The sequence below is a fragment of the Sabethes cyaneus genome, chromosome 2, assembly GCF_943734655.1.
Source record: "Sabethes cyaneus chromosome 2, idSabCyanKW18_F2, whole genome shotgun sequence".
Classification (NCBI taxonomy): Eukaryota; Metazoa; Arthropoda; class Insecta; order Diptera; family Culicidae; genus Sabethes; species Sabethes cyaneus.
The window spans coordinates 82,052,824-82,076,778 of NC_071354.1; the positions used below are offsets into that span (position 1 = coordinate 82,052,824).

Here is a 23,955-nt window from a genome sequence, read left to right on the forward strand (position 1 = left end):
CCGAGCAACTAAGTATTTTCTGAGTAGCTTGAGGTCTCAGCTACTAGACCCAATTCACCGAATCTTGATATCGGTAGGCAGTCACGAGTAATCCACCATAGAGTGACTCAAGTACTTAGTGCATGGAAAATGTTCCTCTTTTGCTTCAGTGCTCATAGATGGCGTTTAGGCCGAGCAACTAAGTATTTTCTGAGTAGCTTGAGGTCTCAGCTACTAGACCCAATTCACCGAATCTTGATATCGGTAGGCAGTCACGAGTAATCCACCATAGAGTGACTCAAGTACTTAGTGCATGGAAAATGTTCCTCTTTTGCTTCAGTGCTCATAGATGGCGTTTAGGCCGAGCAACTAAGTATTTTCTGAGTTGCTTGAGGTCTCAGCTACTAGACCCAATTCACCGAATCTTGATATCGGTAGGCAGTCACGAGTAATCCACCATAGAGTGACTCAAGTACTTAGTGCATGGAAAATGTTCCTCTTTTGCTTCAGTGTTCATAGATGGCGTTTAGGCCGAGCAACTAAGTATTTTCTGAGTAGCTTGAGGTCTCAGCTACTAGACCCAATTCACCGAATCTTGATATCGGTAGGCAGTCACGAGTAATCCACCATAGAGTGACTCAAGTACTTAGTGCATGGAAAATGTTCCTCTTTTGCTTCAGTGTTCATAGATGGCGTTTAGGCCGAGCAACTAAGTATTTTCTGAGTAGCTTGAGGTCTCAGCTACTAGACCCAATTCACCGAATCTTGATATCGGTAGGTAGTCACGAGTAATCCACCATAGAGTGACTCAAGTACTTAGTATATGGAAAATGTTCCTCTTTTGCTTCAGTGCTCATAGATGGCGTTTAGGCCGAGCAACTAAGTATTTTCTGAGTCGCTTGAGGTCTCAGCTACTATACCCAATTCGCCGAATCTTGATATCGGTACTCTGAAACAAAAACCATCGGGTATCGGGGTAACGCCGAAAGTAACGCATAGTAATTTTGACCAGAACACTGCTTAAGCTAAACAGAAATCTTTTCTGCAAAAATTCACTGGTTTGTCCTCTTAATTTTACCCTCTAATATGGTAACAATTACCATGATTCTTGTTTTAGTGTAGGCAGTCACGAATAATCCACCATGTGCGACTTAAGTATCAAGAATATGGTGTCTTCAATATTTGCTCGAGTGCTTTTTTAGTAATTTAGAGCGTGTTGAGCCGAGAATCATAAAATTTTCTCATTTGTCTAGACTTTTAGGTGCTCCTAGCTAACTATTTCAGTTTAACTTTTCTCATGGCTAGGTTTTCCGAAATATATTTGCTTTCATATTAAGCGCACGTTGGTTGAATATCCCTAAAATGATTAATATAAGCTATTTGTACCTTACCTCATTTTAATTAGTTTTTATTTTATTGTTTATTTGATTTAGTTTATTGTCCTTTATTTTAGAGTCCTTTAACATAATGCTTTGGGTCGACCAACTTAAATACTCTCTGATTTGCCTGGCTGGAGTCAAATAGGTATCCCTAAAATTGTACTCATAATATTATACATATAGGATAATGCTTTTGCAGCAATTCGTTTCTTACCTTATTTTTTTATTTAGTTAGTTTTTGATTTGATTTTTTTTTTGGTTTAGTAATCCACTGTCTGTAATGCAGTAAACATGAATATTTATTTTATTTTTAATTTTGGTGGGTGCCTTCACAACTTTAGTTCTAGTGCTAGCCATTTCAGGCGCTATCTTATATGTGTGCCGCTGTGCAAAAATTGTCAGTTTTGGTGGTTAATTCATGGTGGGTGAATTCACACTGCTATTATAAACGCGGATCTCGCCCACCATGTTTTACTGCCCTACAAAATGAAAGATTTCAAGTTTGAAATTGAAATCTTTCATTTCTTTCGGGTGAGAATCTTGGTGGGCGAGTTCACAGAAGTGTCTATCCGGTCGGTCTATAACGGTACCCAGCTTTCTCGCACTGGCGGTAACTATGAATCCGGCAGCTCATCGGGTGGGGACACCGAACAGCAACATCAAAAGAACATCAACGATCTATCGAAGATGGTGGCGACCGTGCCAACAGATGCGCCGCCTAATCACGAGAGTTCATTTAACAGAAGATAAATAATTACATATACCGAAACTGTAGGCTGCGAGTGTTTGGTGCACTTGGCATTTATTTGTTTAGGAACGCTACTAGCTTATTATAAGCGCTGTTCATAATCAAAGGTAAAATGATAGAAGTGCATGAAGCAGATCTCCACTAACAACAGTGAACAACGATCCGGGCCTGCGACCAATCGATCAATTCCCCACTCTCCCGCGCGCGAGCGATCTAGGGATTGAGTGCTAGCGCGAATCGAGGTCGAACCGTGAAATCAATCAACGATTGCCACAGACAAGTTTTCCTGAAGTGAATCTAATTTGCGCGAAAAATTTTACTACCTTGATGAACTTGACTTTGGTTTGCCAAGAGAAAGAAGGGGTTTGCCGCGGCGCAACAGCTTTCAACCGTCGACCGACGACGGACGGTCCGAGACAGGTGCGGATTTCAGCGGGTCTGCTGAATAGAATGGTTACTTTGCGTTTTTCGCGGATTACCACTACATCTGCACGGAGCGATGTAACGGTTTCGCTGGGGAAACCGAATTCCGTTTCATGTTCCAAGGGTTATCCATAAATTATACTATTCTTTTGTCATAAGCACATTGAGTGGAAAACACAACTTTCAGTTCAGCTCTGCTGGGCAATGTATCGTTTTGCAAAAATGTAATCACATTTAGGGATGATCCCCAACCATCAGAAGTGTGCACGCTTGGCATGATGAACGAAAATAATTGCAAACTTGGCTGCGCGCGTCAGATCGTCAGATGTTTACCAACAAAGAGAAATGATGAGTGTAATAAAAAATGTAAGCCCGCTACGAAACGTTATAGGGTAAAAGAAGAAAAGTAAGCATAATTTTGATAATGACTTTATAGGTACTACTTTCGCGTAGCTGAAGGTTTGTTGAGAATCAATTTGGAACATGTTTCTTTGGATGGGCCGAATCCGTAGACGCACGATACGGTACGAAAAATTGAATCGCGTTCAATGCATGACTGCATCGAGTTATAGAAATAGTCGATTTATTTGTTTATCTAAGAAATTATTATGCACGCAGATCAGCTGATTTCCTCAAATGCATGCACGGTACACGGCTGCCAGGAAAAACAAGAAAGTGCAGTGTACAACTGAATGACCATAAAAAGTCTGTTCCATGGGAAGCTAAAAGCTAACCATTATTGGATTTTACGTCAAAATGAAAATGGCAACATAAAACAAAAAAAATAAAAAATTAGAGTAAGAAACTGTGCTGTGATTAATTATGTGATTTCAGGTAAGATAAGGCAGTGGAGGAACATTTAGAAACCATTTGTAAACATCATACCAGTGCTTGAAAGCCAAGTACCAAATACAGCAACTAATGTGGTGGAAGTCTCGTATTACCGTCAGCAATGTTATGCAGAAATGACTAGCTTGGACTCACGACCGTACAACAGTCATGTTGAAAGAAAATTCAACTGAGTAACAGTTATTGTTTCAATAAGTAATTTTCGACACAACACGAGAGGAATCGATGTATCAGACAGATCGATAGACAAAACTGAAAATAAAAAAAATGATGGTCAGTTGCCCTTACAGGCGTTTTATTTGCTCAATCACCACAAAAGATGACCAATGAGTGCGAGCAAGAACTCAATTCACCGCTATCTTAAGGAGCGACAAGCGCCTCTTAGAGATCGTGATGAATGAGAACAAGTGTTTCGAGCTAATAATACGCGCAAGTTTTACGAAAGGTGAACCAATCTCGTAAAGGTTACTTCAAACACCTTCAAGTGTGCAGGGACGATGAAGGGAATCATGTTCATCTCATCTGCAGTTCTTCGACGGACACCGCAGTGCGAAGTTGCAGAAGGCGGCGGAACGTGTAATAACCAAGGAATGTCCCCAAAAGATAATAGTGTCCCAGCACCTGTTCTCCATAAGGTCATACGAGATACAGGGTTGCTGAAGACTAACAAGGCCGCCGGTAAGGACCGCGCAGCAGAACTTTATAAACATGGCCGAGAACGAGAATTGCTAGCAACGGTTGTACACTGGGTTATTTCGAAGAATTGCAAGAAGGAGAAGCTATCGGAGGAATGGATGGAAGGTGTTGTTTGTCCCATCCAGGGCTGTCCGGCCTTCAGTGCACCGATTTTGCTTATTTAACTGTAACACCTCAGGCTAACTAATACCTTGCTAACTGAAAGATTGCTGAACTAATACCGTTTTTGTTTTTGTTTAGGTTTAACCTAGGTTCGCTCTAGTTGCAATCGAACGGCTGCCAAAGCGTTTGTTTTTTCACTCAGGTTGAACTTAGATTCACTTTGGATTGTACTTTTTAGACGACGGGTTTGCTCTGAGTTTTTTCACAGTTTCAACCTAGCTATAAGCAATACACTGACAACCCGTAAACATTTGTTTAATCCCCCGAAAATGTTTGTGTTTGGTCGGGTTGGAACTAACCCAGGTTAAAAAACAAAAACGCTGTAAGTATTGCTCTATCATAAGTATTTTCGGCGCACTCCGAGTTTACACTGGGGGATGCACCAAGAGCGCTCTTTGCGTTACAGTTAAATAAAATCGGTGCACTGAGTGCAGGACAGCCCTGGTTCCATCTATAAAAAGGGTGATCGGGTCGACTGCTGCAACTATCGCGGTATACCGCTGGTAAATGCCGCTTAAAGGGTGTCCCACATCGAATTGCACCACGGAAGAAACGCTGTAGAAAATTATCCATTGGGTATTTGCTCTTGAAAATTTGGGTAGAAGTAGTTTAGAGTGTATTGTTTACACTGTATTTTTTTCGCTGTCAGTTTTTCGAAAATTGGAAAAATGGAGTCACTCGAAAAGGAAAGTCGTGAATTGGTTTTGCGCAAGCACCTGGAAAATCCTCAACTATCTTATCGGGACATCGGAAAACAACAACAAGGTGCAGACGACTCCAAATCATGACGAACGGCAAAACACGGTGGGAAAGTCACGGGCCCAGAAACTGTACACCCAGATGCTGACGAAGCTTCACTGTCGCATCTTTGACGATGCGACTTATGTCAAGGCGGAGTTCCGGCAGCTTCCGGGGCTACTGTTCTTCACCGCCCAGCACATGTTTGATACGAGTTTAGTTAGGAAGGTTAAACTCGTATTCGAGATTCTGCCAAGACGCTCAACGTAATAACTTTTAATTAGTTAACAAGTTTGATGTTTCGGAGCAAGTAAGGAAGCAGAAACTTTCAAAGTTTGCCAAGAAATGCATGATTTGGCAACGATCTGCTACAGCAATCTGCATCTGGCAAACGGAGTGCGCCGTTCGTGACTACCGGCCCTGTAAACAGAGAGATCTACCTCGAGGAGTGCCTACAGAAGCCTCTGCTTCCTCTGTTGAAGCAACACGAGGGCCCTCCGATCTTCCGGCCGGAGTTCGCTTCGTGCCACTATTCAAAGGATGTCCTGGATTGGTACGAAGCAAAAGGGGTTGCTGTCGTATCCTATTAACGCACCGGAACTAAGGCTTATCGAAAAATACTGAACTATTACGAAGCAGGCACCACGGAAGCAACCCAAGGAAGTCAAATCTGAGGAAGACATGAAGAAAAAGTTGGTTTCTGTACAGAAGAAGCTGCAGCCAGATGTTGTACAGAACCTTACGAGTGGAGTTAAGCGTAAGATGCGAGCATACGGAGGGTGGCAACTCGGTACGACAAACAAAATTCCCTGATTTTTCCAGTTTATTCCAGCTTTAAAAAAAAATTCAGATTTTTCCAGTTTTAAAAAAAATCCAAGTTTCATATTGCGATATAATTTTAACTGAAAATATGTTCCGCTTATTCATATTTGAATTATTTCTTAATCAACGAGAAAAATTACCCAATTACTGAAATTTTCTCGTCCAACTTCCACTTACTGTGCTTTTTCTTCCCGTATTAGAGCACAAGCTGTTCCTCCGCATTCTTGTTGTTACGAAATTCGTTATCTTCTATGACCATTTAATGTGCGTTTCTTTCGTTCAATACAAGGGACTTTAAAATGATGAAATGACTTACACTTTCACGATGAAGTGGTTTTACCCCGCTTTTCACCATTAGCAAATTTCATACCTGACGAAGTGACCTCAATTTCTCTAAGAGCTTTATCCACATTTTTCAGTCACCGATGTTAGTTAAAGTTGAATGGAAAAGTTTTGCGTCTAGAATACCCAGTACAAAAAGCTTAATCGAGTAAAAGTTTGAAGGAATTCATCTACGCAATGCGATCTTTACTGGTACCTGAGAGTGCTACCCTACGAATACTAAAAATTTGGAAAACTTCAGGGCCGTTATGGAAAACGCATTTTCTACGTATGCCAACCATCCTGCTAGACTTGTCAAGAACAACTCTCGTATATTTTCTCTATACAGCGGGTCTTAACCCGACCTGCCGGAACAGGAAAATTTCCCCACTTACTCTACTTCCCTAGGCGAGTTCTCCAATCGCACTCTCCTATTCTACCGACCGCCAAATTACATTCCGTGCGTCGATTCCGTTCTTTGTCCCGTCCCAGTTTATTCGCGAAGGGTGCAAAATTGATAAACAAAGTTGGCTAAGCGGAGAGCGTCGCTCGCACTTTCATCTTCTCGCAGCACCGCACTCTTTAGCGCCCATTCTGGCTAGTTTTAGAATCCGCCATGGTGCTTTTTCTGCGAGCCACTAGGAAACGTTCATATGTTTAGTTTTCGTTCTTCGAGCCACAAGCCATTTAATTTAAACAAGTTGAGCTTGCGTTTAATTTCAATTTCGCTGTGCGTCCTTAGCAAACTGGGCCACGCATTCTTAGAAATGTTTTTGTTACATTATACCACCGTTGGCCGTTTCACTTTCTGACCTATGCGGCTTATTTTACTTCGCATGGAATGATAGGAATTTACTCCTCCGGGTCCAAGCTAGATCCCGAAATTCGTTGCATGGAAGGTAGGGTCACTACTACTGTGGTGGAAAAAAGGCGAAAGAAGACGCAAAGAGAATCTTCCATGTCACATAGGTCTATTGGAAAAATTACTCGAGAATTGTCGATTTGATACTGGAACACTTTTGGATTCACTGTGTGGTGAAAGGTAATATTACGACACTCAGCAGTTACTACGGCATTAGCATACGAATACCTTCGAGAGCTCTTGTAATTGGTGACATTCTTCGAAGGATCGTACAGGAAGATAAAATTTCAAATCATCGGCGTATACTAGTTTTACGCCAACAGCCCACAGTAATGTAAAACACTGCAAATAGCAAGGGCCCCATGCTTCTACCTTGTGCAACACCAGAATCATTGGTAAACTCCGCAGAATAGCATTTGTGAAGATTTACATGCAGAACATCTTATTTAAGTTGCTTTCGACTTTAGCGTGCAGCGCCCCACAATAATGTAAAACAGTGGGAATAGCAGTGGCACCATGTTACTGCTTTGTGGAACGCAATAAATCGTTAGTAAACTCCGTAGAACAGTATTTGTCAAGATTTACTTGCAGAACATTTTATATAAGTTGTTATCGACTGTAACGTGTTATTTAGAGATATAGTTGTCGGCTCACCAGATACTTTAACTCAGCCATATATTTAACTTAAGTTATGCAGCAAACGCAAGATTTTCTTTGACTATATGCCATGGTCTATCCGATCGAACGCCGCTTTCCAGTCGGTATAGAAGTTTATCGTTCAGGATAAAACGAAAGTGCTTACAATTATTTCGAACAACTTCGAAGCAGCAGAAAGGTTAGTTATACAGCCCGGACTCGATTATCCGGGTGCTCATTGTTATTTTCAGCCCGGATAATCGAATCACCCGGATAATCGAATCATCATTTTTGGTACAAAATTTTTTTTGGTATGCTATGTTTTTCAATATTTAGGTATTATAAATGTTTTTTTATTATTGATCAATCTCCCCTAGTCATAAAATTCTTTTTTTGTAATTTTTTACTGATGATTACAATGATGATGGTGATGATGATAATGATGATGGTAATGATGATTTTTAAGTAAAAAAATTAATTTCATCATCGCAGGATTTATTTTTGTTCTGTTCGCCGATAAAAGGGATATAAGAAAGGAATTTTGTAGCTTTAGGGAGGTGAATCAATGCTTGTCTAGTTGGAATCATCATGTAGCATGAAAACTATAACATTTTGGTTTAAAATAAATCAGCGAAAAAAAAAATGAGTCCGGCCTGTACCACGATAGTTTCTTACATTCCGACAATCCCCACTTTTGAATACCAGAAACATAAGACTCTTTTCAGATTGTTGGAAATATGCCTTGCTCAAACAATTTATTGAATATACACCGCACAGGATCAGCTATAATATAGGTGTATAACGACATATGGAATATTTCTGAGTACCAGCTGTGAAGCTGTTCACGGAGAGCACATACGTGCTTTTGCCGTTTTCGAGTGGAAAGTGACGCGGAGAATCTTTGGTGGAGCACAAATCGAAAGCGGAGCGTGGCGGACTCGTATGAATCACGAGAAACCAATCCCAATCCCAGAGATTACCATCGTACATCTGGCGAAAGCCGGTAGGCTACGGTGGGCTGGACACGTATTAAGAATGCCGAACGTCAGTGCGACGAAAACGGTTTTCTTCAACAACCCCATCGGTACCAGCAACAGAGGAGCTCAACGTACGAGATAGCTCAACCAGATCGAAAGCGACTTACAACTTCTAGGAAACTTGGGAGATTGGCGATGAGTGGCCCAATATCGTGTTGAATTGTAAAGACTATTTGAAGCAGTACGAGCCACCCTGGCTCTATACTGATGACGACGACGACGACTGCCGTCAATTATACACATATTTTCGATCGTATTGTAGTCGCAATTATAGAAAGCCTTGCTTGTTACCGTTCTTGCTTTTGGAACATGAACGTTTCGATTTTTATTCGACAGTCTTTACAGCCAACCGTCAAAGTATAGGAGAATTGAGGAGCTAGTGCTTCGATTCTATCGACTCACTGACAGCCTTTCCCAGTCGAGATTCGAATATACAACAACTAGCTTGTTAGATTTGTGCCCTGTCTCGAAACCGATGTTTTTTAGGACTTTGTTCGGGATCAGTTATTAGTACCGAGCAAGTTTTTAAATTATTCTTTCAACTTTTTGTCGAGTTCACTAAAGTAAACTATAAAGATAGTGAACCTATGAGAATCCGTTTCAAAGATTTGGTTGATCCAAGTGATGTTGACTCTTCTTTTCCGTTCCGCATTGATAGATGTTGAGGGCGTTTATTGACCTGATAATTAGACAACACATTGCGGTCAAAACTACTTTTGTATGGACAAAAGCAATCAAGTAAAGCTGGACGTCGTGGTAGGGTGGTGGTGGTTGTGGTAGGAACCGGAAGCATTTGACATACATTTGTTAACAGGTCCATGAAGAACAACTGGTGCAAGTTTCCACAATACCTTGCGGAGCAGTACAGAAAGGAACTCGAATGACGTATAAAATCTTGCACAAACATCTGGAAAATCTAGAGTGGTCTGCATCAAAGATTACTAGCGTTATAAAAGCTAAAATTAACTTTCAAGAACTTTCAAGAAAACCGGAACTAGGGACCAAGAACTGAGGAGGAAAATATTGAGATGCGTTAAGTCCAATCCTCGAATCGCTATCCGGGATATGGCTAGACAGTGTGATAGCAACCATCAAACCACCCGAAATATCCTTGCTTGAGAAAGCTTACTCTAATAAACATCCGAATTGGCATTTGAAGCAGAATTTGGTTATCAAGAAGGCTGAAGACTGAGCCTGCGGAGCACTTTTAAATGTCCATACTTATTTCGTGGAATTGCTATATTTGATTTGATTCTAAATTATAATGCATTTTTGTATGGATAAGGCAATATAGAAACTTTTCTTGAGGGCTACTGGTCTCCACAATTCCACAACATGCATAATGTTATAATCATCGTTCATTGAGACCGCCTAGGGCACCTAATCTAAAACGTGCGATAAAATTTTTGTGGTTTGTTTAATTCGTTAAATTTAATTAATTTTTGTACGGCTGCATACAGTCCCGGGTAGCTGTGCTGCGCAACATGCCACATAGCGGGGTGGTGAAACAATGGCTCTATAGCGTGGAAAATTTCTTAGACGTTTGTCTCGAAATGGTGACATCAATTTGGCCACCGAGATCACGAGATTCAACGTCATTCCACTTTTTCGCCTTTGAAGCACGCTTAAAATGTGTCTTATTTCACAAACGATCTGAACCATCATGCTAGCAAGCTAGACCCCAAATAACATATATGAAAGTCGTGATAAATTTCATCAAAAAACTAATTGTTTTTTATGAAAGCACAAACGAAACAATAGTGTTTTATGAACATCTTCCTGTTGTTCGATTCGCTTCCAGTTTTACATTTCCACCGAAGAAACCCCTTGCCAACTGACACTGACACGCGCAGTCCCCCGGAACCGCGTAGCGCAACGAACAATGTCTCAGATTACCAATCCTGTTAGTCGACGTCAGATTCGTTCCGCTTTACGTTTACTATTCTCGGCACAGTTATGATAAAACTACCGCACCATGGTTGCTAGAGGCTTCCATCACAGGCTGTCGCCGGTAGCGCTTTGCTTTACAATCTTGCTCGGTTGGTGAAAAATCGATATCTAACTCCGGTGCACACAAATAACCTCATACGATGACTAATCGTACAAGAACCCGAAAGCTGCCGGCTAACATATTAGCTGCAACTGCGTACGTTGGCTATGCAATCAACTGGATATATATGCAATCATATGCGATTTAAACGAACACACCGTGTCAGAGCATAAATTGCTTCATATGCTTTGCCGGTAACTATCTACCACTAGCCAGTATCAACCGAGCTTGGTATACAAACAATTACGTAATCCTTCAGTCGCCTCAACAATTAAGGTGCAAGGCTCGAATCCTCTCGCATCGAATTCTCCCACGCACGAAAATAGCCTACACCCTCTCTCATATGATTCCAGTGCAGCAGCTTGCCCGAATCAGCGAATGAGTCAGAACTTTCATGAACCAAAGAAAAATCAATGATTTGCGTTTTCTCCATTCTACACAACTTGTGTATGTTTGGTTCGGAGCGTTGAATGCCGAGATTGATGAAGGATGTAAATAATTTGCGGTGTTGAAATACGAACCATTCCAAATGAGATTGAAAATGCTCGTTGCTCGATGTGTGGTTTGGAGCAACTAGCCAGCCAATTCGACCGGGGAAACGGAAATCTCCGATGGGCTAACTAATCGATAATAATGATGATGGTGCTGCTGATGATGACGTTTGAAGATCCCTGTAGAGGCACAACAGAAGATGGAAAAACCGGTTTCCACTAAGTCTCGTCTACTTCAAAGCAACAATAAACCCCTTCTAGGTTATCACTCTCAACGAATCACTCAAGTGTGATTATTTTCTTGATCTCCTTTTTCTCCTGTATTACTGTCTAGAAACCAAAAACCACAGCAATGAGTTATAATTTCATTATTTCTACTCCACTCCACTTCACTTCACTTTTTCGTAGCCACCGTATGGGCTTCACCTGTGTCCTCAATCACGTTTAATTTTCACTGTATTCTTCAACCACCCATCGAAGGCTGCATCTCTTTAAATGACCACAACCGGCTCGTTTCGCAGATAGCAAAGGTGACGACGTCGCCAAATAGGCACTGGTGCTTCAATAACAATATGGTTTCGCACTAAATTCCGTACCCAAGCACAAGAGATTCGACAGACCCGAGTAAGACGAAATGCAGAAGCCCACACCGTTCTACGCTCGCCAACGTGTGAATACGTAATAAACGCGAAGAAAGTTACACTCCACGAACTCCGTCAGTTTACCTCTCTACCGAACCACAACTGGGGAGTAGCACCAGCAAGGTATACACAACAAAAACACAAACACGGCGCTTGCTCTCTCTTTCTCTGCGCCCGGAGCGCTTTACGGTAGCTAATGGCAATAGAGTAAGCAATTTTACGATGTGAATATCGAACACAACTTTTTGAAGTTGAAATTTTTCTACCGACACATGATTTTGTTACAAAAAATCCAAAATTCTTAAAAACTAAAAAATTTCATGAAATATCTTCACCACCTAACCGCATTACGACTTTTCTTCTCTTCCTAGCCCAGCAGAGTGTATGCGCATTTGCAGTTCCCATGCTTTTCGTCGGCCTACTCACCTACCAGTCGCTCTCGGAAAGTACACTTTCCCGAGAGGAAAACTCCTGTAGCTGTATCACATTCCCATGAAACAACAGCCGTCGCGTCGTGCCGTGCCGTGCATTCATCCCATCCACTGCACCGCACACACAATGGCTACGTACGGAAGATGCTCGCCACACGATTTCTGGGTGCAGCGTAGCTGTTCCCGTCAAAATTTGAAGACGATGACGCGCGAGTGAGTTTCTCTGTGTGTTTGTCTAGATCGTCAATCGTATGGAGCCCCCCCGATTCTCCCCCAGAAGAAATGCAAAGGAAAATCAAGACGATTCCGTGAACAAAAATCGGCAACTTGCAGTACGGAAAATACAAATGAGCTGTTTTTGAGACGAATGAGATTTTCTCTGTTTCACAGATGATAACTAACATATGTTTTGGCTTTTCAGTGAATTAAAGAGTGTAGTAAGTCGGAATCATAGTAATTTTCATGTTCTTCCCACTTTGTCTTGAGTCAACTTAACGTACAATGCCAAGAACAATTTTTACCATTTTTTCAACTTTTTAATTTTTCTTTGTTTAACTAATTAGTGGTTTGTTTGATTTGTTTAAAATACTTTACTTTATTATTTCATAAAACTTCTACCAACCAATCGCTATGTCATTCTAAATGATTTTGGTTTTTAAAATTAAAAAATAGACACGCTACTCTTCGCAGATTCAATCGTCAGTAAAGTGGCACCTGACGGCTGGCAAGAGGGTGTACTAGCCTTTTTTTGCGTGAGAAAACGGTCTATGCCAGGCACACTAATGATGATGTGGCACAGTGTGGGACTCTAACCCACTAAAAACCTCACGGGCATCTGACCTTAACCCCCCGGAACTACCGTTAAGTTTGGGGGGAGGCTGTGTCTGTACACTGCTCCGTGCACCTTTCACGTTAACCGATCCCGAGATGGCGACCGTCATAATGTCCACTCCTTCTCAGCCACCCTCTCAGGGTTCTACCATCCGTGATGCTACTCATGCTCCTTCACCGACCACTTTCCTTTTTCCTTTCACTTGTCGAGACGTGTACCGATATAGGGATGGCGACCATCTTAACTTCCGTCCCTTCACGGCCACCCGCGCAGGATTTCTTCATATGAATATTATTATTCTTCCTTCCTGTTGTACCGTGTCACAGTGGTTCAGATTGATTTGAATCACCTGTATCCTAGTATAGCTTGTGCTTCTCCTTCTACTCTACCTGTCGAGACGTGCACCGATGTAGGGACGGCGATCGTCTTGACTTCCGTCCCTTCACGGCCACCCTCGCAGGATTTCTTCCTATGGCGCGCGTAGTTGCTCGAATAATCCCCGGCGATGGATTTATTCTACTCCGTCAGAGATTTCCCCGACGATGGAATATCTCTCGACACTGATACGCGAATCGACTTCCTCAGCTGCTTGCACTGTGTCCATCTCGCCGATGCCGGATCGCTGCTCGTTTCTCCATTCACGTTGGAGCTCTGACAGAATTTGCGTCACTGCTACGCTAACGGCATTCCAAGTAGCCTCTTCTCGACACATTTCGGTGACGATATTCTCCGCGTAAAGAGTGGGCATCTCTCTTCGCGCTGCCTCGAATCTTGGACAGTCGAACACTACATGTTCTGGCGTTTCATCCACGTTTCTACACTCCGGACAGAGGGGTGACCTTGCATGTCCGAATCGATATAGGTACTGTCTAAAGCAGCCGTGACCAGAGAGAAACCGTGTCAGGTAAAAGTTGACTTCTCCATGCTTTCTTTTTACCCACGTCGAGAGATTCGGTATTAGTCTGTGGGTCCATCTACCGTTCACGGGCGAGTCCCACTGTGACTGCCACTTGACCATCGACTCCACTCGCACCAGTTTCCTTATACTTCTGGTTTCCTTCCGCCTGTAGCACTCGCTGTCCTCCTCCAGGATTACGTGGATGGGAATCATCCCGGCGATAACGCATACTGCCTCCAACGAGATAGTCGTGTATGCACTTGCGACCCGCATTGCCATGAGTCTGAACGTACCGTTTAACTTTGCTCGATTCCGTTTAGTCTTTAATGCTGCAATCCAAGCTGGACCACCGTACCTAAGTATCGACATGGATACACTGGCCAGCAAGTGTCTTCTACTACTCCTTGGTCCTGAGTTGTTCGGGATTATCCTAGCAAGTGCATTAGTGACCTTCGCCGCCTTCTCGCAAGCGTAATCAACGTGGTTATTGAAGTTTAGTCGGTCGTCACACATTACTCCCAGGTATTTCAGTTTCCTTTGCGAGACTATGACATGATCTCTGACGATAATTTGTGCCCGCTGCACTGCTTTACGGTTACTAACCACTAGTTCCTGCATGCAATGTGCTATCATGTCTATGGTTTCAGTGGCTAGCATTTCCACCTCTTCCAACGATTCGCCTGTGACCGTTAGTACTACGTCGTCTGCAAAGCCGACAATCTCGACACCTTTAGGTAGCTTTAATGTCAACACGTCGTTGTACATTCCATTCCAATGCGTTGGACCGAGGATGGAACCTTGAGGGACGCCCGCCGTGATCCTGATGGACTTTCGTCCAACTGATGTATCGTACACTAGCACTCGATTCTGAAAGTAGCTTCTCAGAATTCAGCACAAGTAGTCGGGGACCCTCATTCTGTGCAGCGCTACTACGATTGCTTCCCAGCCCGCACTGTTGAAAACGTTCTTAACGTCTATGGTTATCACGGCGCAGTATCGATCACCCCGCCGTTTCTGCATTAATGACTTCTCGGCCCTCTCGATTACTGTCCGGATAGCATCCACCGTGGACTTTCCTTTCCGGAAACCAAATTGCTTGTTGGACAATCCGTGCTCGCTCTCCGTGTATCTCGTCAATCTGTTGAGAATTACCCTTTCCAGGAGTTTTCCTAGAGTATCCAGCAGGCATATAGGCCTATACGAAGCAGGATCGCCCGGTGGTTTACCTGATTTAGGTAGCAGCACCAGCTTCTGCGCCTTCCATCTGTCTGGGAAGTGGCTTTCGTCTAGGCATTTCTGCATGACCGACCTAAACATGTCTGGAAAGGCCAAGATCGCCGTTTTCAAAGCAATGTTGGGGATTCCATCCATTCCGGGTGCTTTTCTCGTCTTCAATCCCTTTGCAACTATCACCAGTTCCTCATTGGTGATTATTCTTTCTGCGGCGTTGCTATCCTCTTGCTCACGATAGGGTGTCGGGGGCCATGTCGTTGGGGCATGCTGCGGAAAGAGTCCCTCGATGATCATCTTCAGCTGGTTTGGACATGTTTCAGCGGGCATCGAGGGGCCTTTCAACTTTCTCATGGTGATGCGGTATGCGTCACCCCATGGGTTAGCATCGGCGTCTTGGCACAGCTCCTTGAAACAGTTAGATTTGCACCGCTTGATCTCCTGTTTCAGCGTAGCCCTAGCCGCTCTGTAGACTTCTCTACGTTCCTCTCTTTCCGTCTCAGATCTTGCTCGCTGTGCGTGTCCTCTGGCGCTGAGACATCTAGCTCTAAGTTCGCTTAGTGCCTCATTCCACCAGTACGCTGGTCGTCGTTTGTTCCTGAGTTCCAATTTTCTTGGCATGGTTGTGTCACATGCTCTCACTAGCCTTTCCGTCAGCTCATCTACGTCCCGGACTGAAGGGCCACTCTCTGCTCGTAAAGCTTCCACAAAAAGAGCGCTGTCGAATTGCTTCGTTTTCCACTTGCGCTCGTGGATTCTATGCCTCTATGGTGGAACAGTGTTTCGCTGGCCAATGTAGTACCGGATCGCCTGATGGTCACTGTGAGTGTAACTCTCGCAAACTCTCCAGTTTGTGTTTGCCACCAGCGATGGGTTGCAAAAGGTGACGTCGATAATGGATTCTCGCCCATCTTTGCGGAAAGTGCTGGTGGTGCCTTCGTTCATTAGGTTGACATCCAGTTTTGCATGAGCTTGTAATAGACTGTAGAGTCTTGCATTGGTGCATCTGCTTCCCCAATCCACTGCCCAAGCATTAAAATCTCCTGGTCTCCGATTGGTGAGCTGTTCGGTAAGTTCGTCCAACATCTGGTGAAACTGCTCCATTGTCCACCTTGGGGGTGCATAGCAACTACACACGAATATACCGTTGATTTTGGCGATAATGAACCCGTTGTTTGTGCTCGTGACCACTTCCTGGATAGGATATCTACCCGTAAAATAAATTGCAGCCATCCTTGCTCTGTCTGCAATCCAGTTACAGTTGTCAGGAGGAACATGATACGGTTCTGCAATAATTGCAAACGCATTCCGTTTTTGTAGTTGACTGCCACAGCAGTTGTTGTGCCGTGTCACAGTGGTTCAGATTGATTTGGGTCACCTCCATTATCTTCTGCCAGTCAACGTGTTTTTATAGACCGGGCATCTTGAACCACCTGTAAAGTGACCTTTTCCCTCCTCCTTGGTACACAGCATACACTTTGGCGGCTTAGTGCAGTCTTTCACAAAATGACCAGTCACGCTGTATTTCCGACACAGCTTAGATCTCTCCGGCCCTTTGCAGTTTCTCGCCTGGTGACCAAAGTTTAGACACTTAAAGCATCTTTCGGGTAGTTGGGTAGGTCTCAGTGAGCACACTGACCACCCCACTTTGATCTTACCCGTCCCTTCATCAATTGTAGAACCATCGTTTTAAGAAAATATTAAGATACGCCTGACCGCATTTCAAGGTCATGACTAAAATCACGAGGTTTGGTCAAAAAGAATTCCTGTTGATCTGCCGTATCAAATCTTGATTCCAAGAAAATAGCTGATTTCACCGCAATTCGTCATTGTGAAATGCTTCGAAAACATCTTCTTAGTATCCAAAACCGAATCCAAATGGTCTCCGACTACCAGGAGATCGTCGACATATACAAGGAAGTACACAATACCTTTCTTGGTAGGGTAGCCCGAGTATACTGGCGATAGCAGGCTTATGCCGTGCTCTGTAAAAATCTCAATTCTCGGCGTTTTACTGCCAGAGCGCAGGAGACGAATCGATTTGCCTTTTCTCAGTCGAATGTTACCTTCTCCGACAAGCAACGAGATTTTTTGCTTTGCTTCTTTGCTCTTTTCTCAAATGAGCATCGTTTCGGTTTTATCTTTCTTTTTCTGCCAGAGCGTTACCGAATACATCCTCTCAAGACCACGGAGCAAATCGTTTCAATGCATATAATTGTCTGTCGGATATTCTCTATGCCTATGGGATACGGACCAAATAGACTCGTATCTCCAGTGTGTAAAGAAAAGATTAGCTCTGCTTGTAGTTGTGCTCCAGATGAGTGTTTTGTGCGCAAGATGAGTGGTCGTAACAGAAAACAATACTCAAATACAGGGATGTAAAAGTGAGGGCTCTGCTTTAATTCGGATAGATTTCTTGAGTTTGCACACCGTGTTGTGCGGAACAGCAACACCATCATAAACAGCCGTTCTCGGTCTTCATAGAGGAAAACTGTTTTCACGTCTAGCTGAGAATCGTCGCCATTCTTGCAAACGGAGTGTGGGTCTCTATGTAGTCTAATCCCGTCTTCTGTTGACAACCTTTGACTACTAGGTGCGATACTAGGTGACGAGCTGGCCTGCCATTTTTATCCTCTTTGATGCGAAAACCCCTTATGGGGTGCGCACGACTTGAAAATTCAAGACTCTAGCTCCCAGATCGATCATGTCCTGTTTAACGGTCGACACTTTCTGGAAGTCATCGATGTACGATCGTTTCTTAGTGACTTTGAACACTATCTCGTCGTAAGATCCGCGCAAGGTTATCGAAACCGACGAAGGCTCGCACTGAGAGGACGTTGCGTTTCAACATCCAACGGTTGACGTCAGATGACGTTGCAGTGGAATACACCAAAAAGCTTGATCAACGAAGCGTAGAACAGCAGGAAGAAAGGGAATAAGATGTAAATGGGCTGTTGAGGATTCTCCAAAGCGCCAACAACGACGAGGGAAATGATAGGCATGACGTGTGGAAGACAGTGTAACAGCTTAGAAGAACCCGGAGTTACATGCTCACTGCGGATCACGTCAGAACAAAGGAAAATGTAAAGAGACTAGCGCTGTGGGAAAAAGAACCCACTGTCTAATGTGAGTACGAGGACCACGTGCTCAACGACGCACAAGAGAGATTCGTCAGCAACGACCTACGTACTGACAAAACAGCAAGCAGCCAGGTGGAAGGAGCACTTTCAGATCCCGTTGAATGTAAAGGAAAACACGGAGAACGGTATGAACAGGCAATGAATTGTGAGTGATGATCAAGCTGTGGAGCTAACACTAAGAAGGCAATTAGCGAGGAAAAGAACAGTAAAGCTACTAGGAAGGACGGTATCCCGGCTAAACTTCTAAACGCGGGGAGCAAGCTGCTGTACGAAGCAATATACCAGATCTCTGTCAGAATCTGGACAAAAGAACAAATCCCTGAAGAGTGGTTAGATGGCCTCATGTGCGCTATTTTTAAAAGAGGACATCGTCTCGAGTGCAAAAACTATCGCGGAATTACACTCAATTCAGCTTTCATGATGTTGGATAGACCGAAGCAAGCGGATGCACTCAGTAACCTGCTATTCAACATTGCCTTGAAAGATGCAATACGCGGAAAAGAATGGAATCATCAAGAACTCTTACATGCTTCTTGGTTTTGCGGATGTCGTCGATATCATCGTAGAGTCGTGTCAACCGTATTTCAGTGGAAGAGGCCTTTTAGATTGGATGTGGCAAGATTGAGACTTAGCATTAACACTGCCAAATCGAAGTACACAATTGTTGGCAGAGATGGGTGTGGGTGTCCAAATAGTATTGGTGCCCAGGTGGAGCTGAATGTGGGCCGATATGAAGTAGAAGAGATGCACATACTTTGGTACGCTCGTGACATATGGCAACGATGTAGGTCGCGAAGTAATACGATGCATTGCAGCAGCGAATCGAACTTTCTGTGAAGTCCCGAAGGTTGCCAACTCGCATAAACGCAAATTCAACAGAACGATAATGCTTCCGGTAACCCTTTACGGACATGAATCACGGACGCTGAAGGAAGATGATCAAATAGTGCTTGGGGCTTCTGAGCGTAAAATTCTGCAATCAATGCTTGACATTGGTGAAAACACTGTAAATCGCATGTGAATAACACTATGTATCCAACTCTGTGCTCTTGATGTCGGTACCGTGAGGTGCGTGAGCCCTACCATTGCCGATTTCGCGCACTACAGCGAGTGAAGTCTGACAAGTGTACGGCACAAAACAAATAAAAAACCTACTACACACTGAAAGATAATCAAATCGCCACTGCATATGTGACAAGTTTTAATTCAACTGATCAATCTGCGTATATTTTACACGGAAATTAATTCGATTCCGAAGTTGATCATCAATGTTGCCGAGTGAATAAAATTTCCCTGATTGAATTTCGCAGTTCACTGATATTCCCTGATCCAAAAATTAATTCCCTGATATTCCAGGTTTTTCCAGAAAATCGACACCCTGAAGTATAAAATTACCTTCGTGCCGAACGGTTTCGAGTAAGTAAAGTAGTTACCCATCTACGGGGCCGAGTCCAATTAATTATGTTGATGAGAGCAACTACAGACTTAACTTTGTTAAGCCGAAGAGCGGCGATACTATTGAAGCATCATTCTCGTTCATCAATGGCCGCTCAGCTGTGAGGATGTGCCATGACTCCCACGCATTTGAATGTGATGATTTTCGTACATTTTTTAAAAGTTTAGCAGTTTATCACATGTTCACTGCTAATGGTATGCATTGCCACACTGAAGTCATTAGTACGTTTATTTTCGGTTGTTGCTTTATGTTCTTCCACGCGGACTCCAATTTTTCGGCGAGTTTGGCCTATATTGCCGGGCAATCTTGGCACTCGATTTGATAAATTCCCGATCTCCCGGGGTTCTTATCTTTCGTGTTACACGAAACACGTGTTACGTGTTACATCCCGTAGTGTATTGTTACTTCTGTACACTACGTGATACGTGGTATGGTCTTTCATGTCTGCTATTCAACAAAGTGCTACGAGCGGATATCCACACGCGGGGCACGATCTTCAACAAATCTAGTCAATTCGTCTGCTTTGCCGATGACATGGATATTATTGGCAGAACATCTGTGGCGGTGGCAGAACAGTACACCAGACTAAAGCGCGAAGCAGAAAAGATTGGATTAAAGGTAAATACGTCTAAAACAAAGGACATGCTGGCCAGTGGAACTGAGGCCGAACGACACTTGTTGGACAGTAGTATTCTGATCGACGGCGATGAGTTTGAGGTAGTCGACAAATTTGTCTAACTTGGCTCACTGATAACGGCGGACAATGAAACCAGCCGTGAGATTCGGAAGCGTATTATCAGCGGAAGTCGTGCTTACTATGGGCTTACTACAAGCAATTGCGGTCCAGCAGACTAAGTCCCCGTGCAAAGTGCACCCTGTACAAGACGCTTATTAGAGCGGTTGCTCTCTAGGGCATGAAACATGGACAATGCTCGAGGGGGACCTGCGAGTGATCGAAGTTTTCGAATGAGTGCTAAGAACGATCTTCGGCGGCGTACAGGAGAACGGAGTATGGAGGCGGAGGATGAACCATGAACTCGCACAGCTCAATGGCGAACCCAGTATCCGGAAGGTGGCTAAAGCTGGACGGATACGATGGGCAGGGCATATTGCAAGAATGCCGGATAACTACCCTGCAAAGACGGTGTTCGCCTCAAATCCGGTAGGAACAAGACGACCAGGAGCGCATCGAGCATGATGGTTAGACCAGGTGGAGCGAGATCTGACGGAGAGTACTCGGTGTCCGAGGAATTGGAGAGCGGTAGCCCTCAACCGAGTTACATGGAGAAACTTTGTTCAACAGGTTTTGTCTCAGGACGACAAGCCACCTAAAGTAAAGTAAAAAAAACCCGAAAGCCTTCCGGGTAGAATGGCAAACTGATTCGATGTACATCATTTTTCTGTGGCTGTAATGTAGTGACATTTTTACTGTGTCGCTTGCGCTCAAGCAGACGAATTATTTTATCGACAAAATTATTATCGAAACCGTTGAAATGAAGAAATATGCCATTAATCATTGTGCAACTCGATTCGATTGAACTAGTTGAACAACTTAAAGATGTAACGATTCAACAGGGGGATATTATGGTTTCGTTTGGCGTTAGCGCTCTATTTCCCAGTGTACAAGTTCCTGAAGCAGTACGTAGTTTGCGAGAACATTTAGAAAGAAGTCGAGCTTCATCTACCCAAATCGAAGCATATATAGCAATAGTTGAGCAATGCATGAACCAGTATTTCTTTACATTCAGACAAAACTTTTCCAAACAAACATTTGGCCTTAGTAAAAGCAAAGCCAGCAAAACAAACATTTGGCCTTAGTAAAAGCAAAGCCAGCTGTTATGTCTTAGTATGGGTAAAAAAAATCTCACCACTCTGGCGGAATCATTTATGAGTGACTTTGAGGCGGCATTACAAAAAGAAAAATACTTTCCGAGAGTATGGAAGCGTTATGCAGATGATGTTTTCGCAATCGTGAAAGAACGACACCTTTCACAAACGCTCGAATTATTAAATTCTCGACATCCTACAATGAAGTTTACGGTCGAAAAAGTGCATGAGACACAGGAAAAACGTCACTATATTACAGCCACAGAAAGATGATGTACAAGGAATCAGCCCCGCCGAAGAAAAATAGGAAATTTATCAAATCTAGCGCCAAGATTGCCCGGCGATATATATTGGTCAAACTCGCCGAAAAATTTAAGTCCACGTGAAAGAACATAAGGCAGTAACCGAAAATAAACGTACTAATGACTCCAGTGTGTCAATGCATGCCATTAGCAGTGAACATGTGAAAACTGGAATAGTGCTACTTTTAAAAAATGTACGAAAATCATCACATTTTAATGCGTGGGAGTCATTACACATCCTCACAGCTGAGCGGCCAATGATGAACGAGGATGATGCTCCAATAGTATCGCCGCTCTTCGGCTTAACAAAGTTAAGTTTGTAGCTGCTCTCATCAACATAATTAGTTAGACTCGGCCCCGTAAATGAATAACTACTTACCCAAAACCGCTCGGCCCGAAGGTAATTTTATACTTATTGTAAGAACAAACAGTAGTGTTTAAAGTTTTTTAAGATTCAAAATTACAATCCATTCCTTCGAATTTATGATTAGCGTCCTCAATGAGCCGATGGAAAACGTATCAGTATTGATTTGCAATCAATATGATTAAATCATAAATCAAAATCATATATCATAAATCAAATTTTGATAATTATTTCTATGCTAAAGGAAAGTACATAGACACAATCAACCGAATCAAAGAAAGAACTTCATCAACTTTGTTTATAGTCCTTCGTCTTGTTGAAGGATTAATAACTAACTTATCTTAAATTTTTCTTAATCGGCACACTAAAAACTAAAATTGCACTATTTTTTGATAAACTGGTCGTTATATGACTTGGCACAGTCCAAACAACAGCAGTAGCGCACAAATTTCGATGCTATGTGTCATCGATGGAGTGCGCCGCACACAATCCGACGTATACGTCCTTCCCCCTGCACCAACATTACTGTGCTTTTGATCGAGCCGTTCCAATGTCAAACTGTAATTATTCCATCAGCTGGTGATGGCGATTTTAAGCAACAAAGTTTATTTTATTACGCAATGTTCGTAAGTTTAAGTAAATAACACAATAGTTCTTTAACCAAAACACGCTTCAAACTGTTTTCGGGAGAAAACGCTATTCAAGCAGACTCACTTCTGAAATCGATTTTTTTTCTGCTTCGATAGACGAATTTTCAAAACAGCCATCTTTGATAGCACCTTTGCAAGTATTTTTCTATTAAAAGCAAATTGATGCTGCGAGCTCCTGATTTTTTTCAACAGTACTTTTCACAAGGTGAGAACAGAACAATTATCCCTTAAAATCTTTTGGGAAAGCATTGATTGGCAAAAGGAAAGAGGAATTTCATGGAATGCATTGTACTTACAGCAACAAGAATTCGCAGTTCGAAGTACTTTCCTTCCCGTCGACTGGATTTTGCAAGTGTCAACGCTTTACCGAATAGCCACTGCAGTAGCTGACGTGATCAACTTTTGTTCTGCACTTCCGGGAAAAACACAATTTTCGCGGATGGCCGAGAAATCGAAAAAACGACACGACACAGCACTTTGAAGAAAAAATTCAATCGACGACGACGACGTCTTTTCGCGACTCTTTTCTCGAACACCAACGCAAAAGCGCAGCTCGCTAATCAAAATCGAACGTTTCACTGCTGCCGAGGACCAACTGTAAAAAAGAAGAGAAGCTCAGATTTGACAGAAAATCGATCAAAATCGGTGCCTGCTGATTGCGCAAACCGTGCGAAAAGTTCAACTGCGAGTGGTTGGAGTGCTAGCTTGAAGCAATGGTGCATGCAGAAAATTTTCTTGGTCATATCCCTGTGAAAAAGTGATGGCAAAAACCCATATTATTTGCGTTTGTTTTGAAGCGCGATGTAAACGTCAGGATCAGGATAAAATTTTTAAAAATATTTTACAAGAAAAAAAATTGCTGGCTTATTCCAAGGATATTCTACTCAAATTAGTATCGATAAAGTCTAGTAACTTTTCTGTGGCATTTCAAAACATTGCGCGAAGCATTCATATTGTATACGGAAGCAAGCGGTGCCTAACAAAATTGTAA

The 23,955-nt window shown here is 43.0% G+C and overlaps 1 protein-coding gene across 2 annotated transcripts in view; it reads right to left on the reverse strand.

Moving 5' to 3' along the window:
• The window catches only part of LOC128738366 (lissencephaly-1 homolog), a 140,299-nt gene extending 116,757 nt beyond the window's left edge, over window positions 1-23,542 (reverse strand). For both annotated transcript variants that reach the window (XR_008412099.1, XM_053833421.1), the window contains exon 1: window positions 23,261-23,542. The gene's annotated coding sequence lies outside the window, so the exon portion shown is untranslated. The remainder of the gene's footprint in view (window positions 1-23,260) is intronic.
• Window positions 23,543-23,955: the final 413 nt, after the last annotated feature.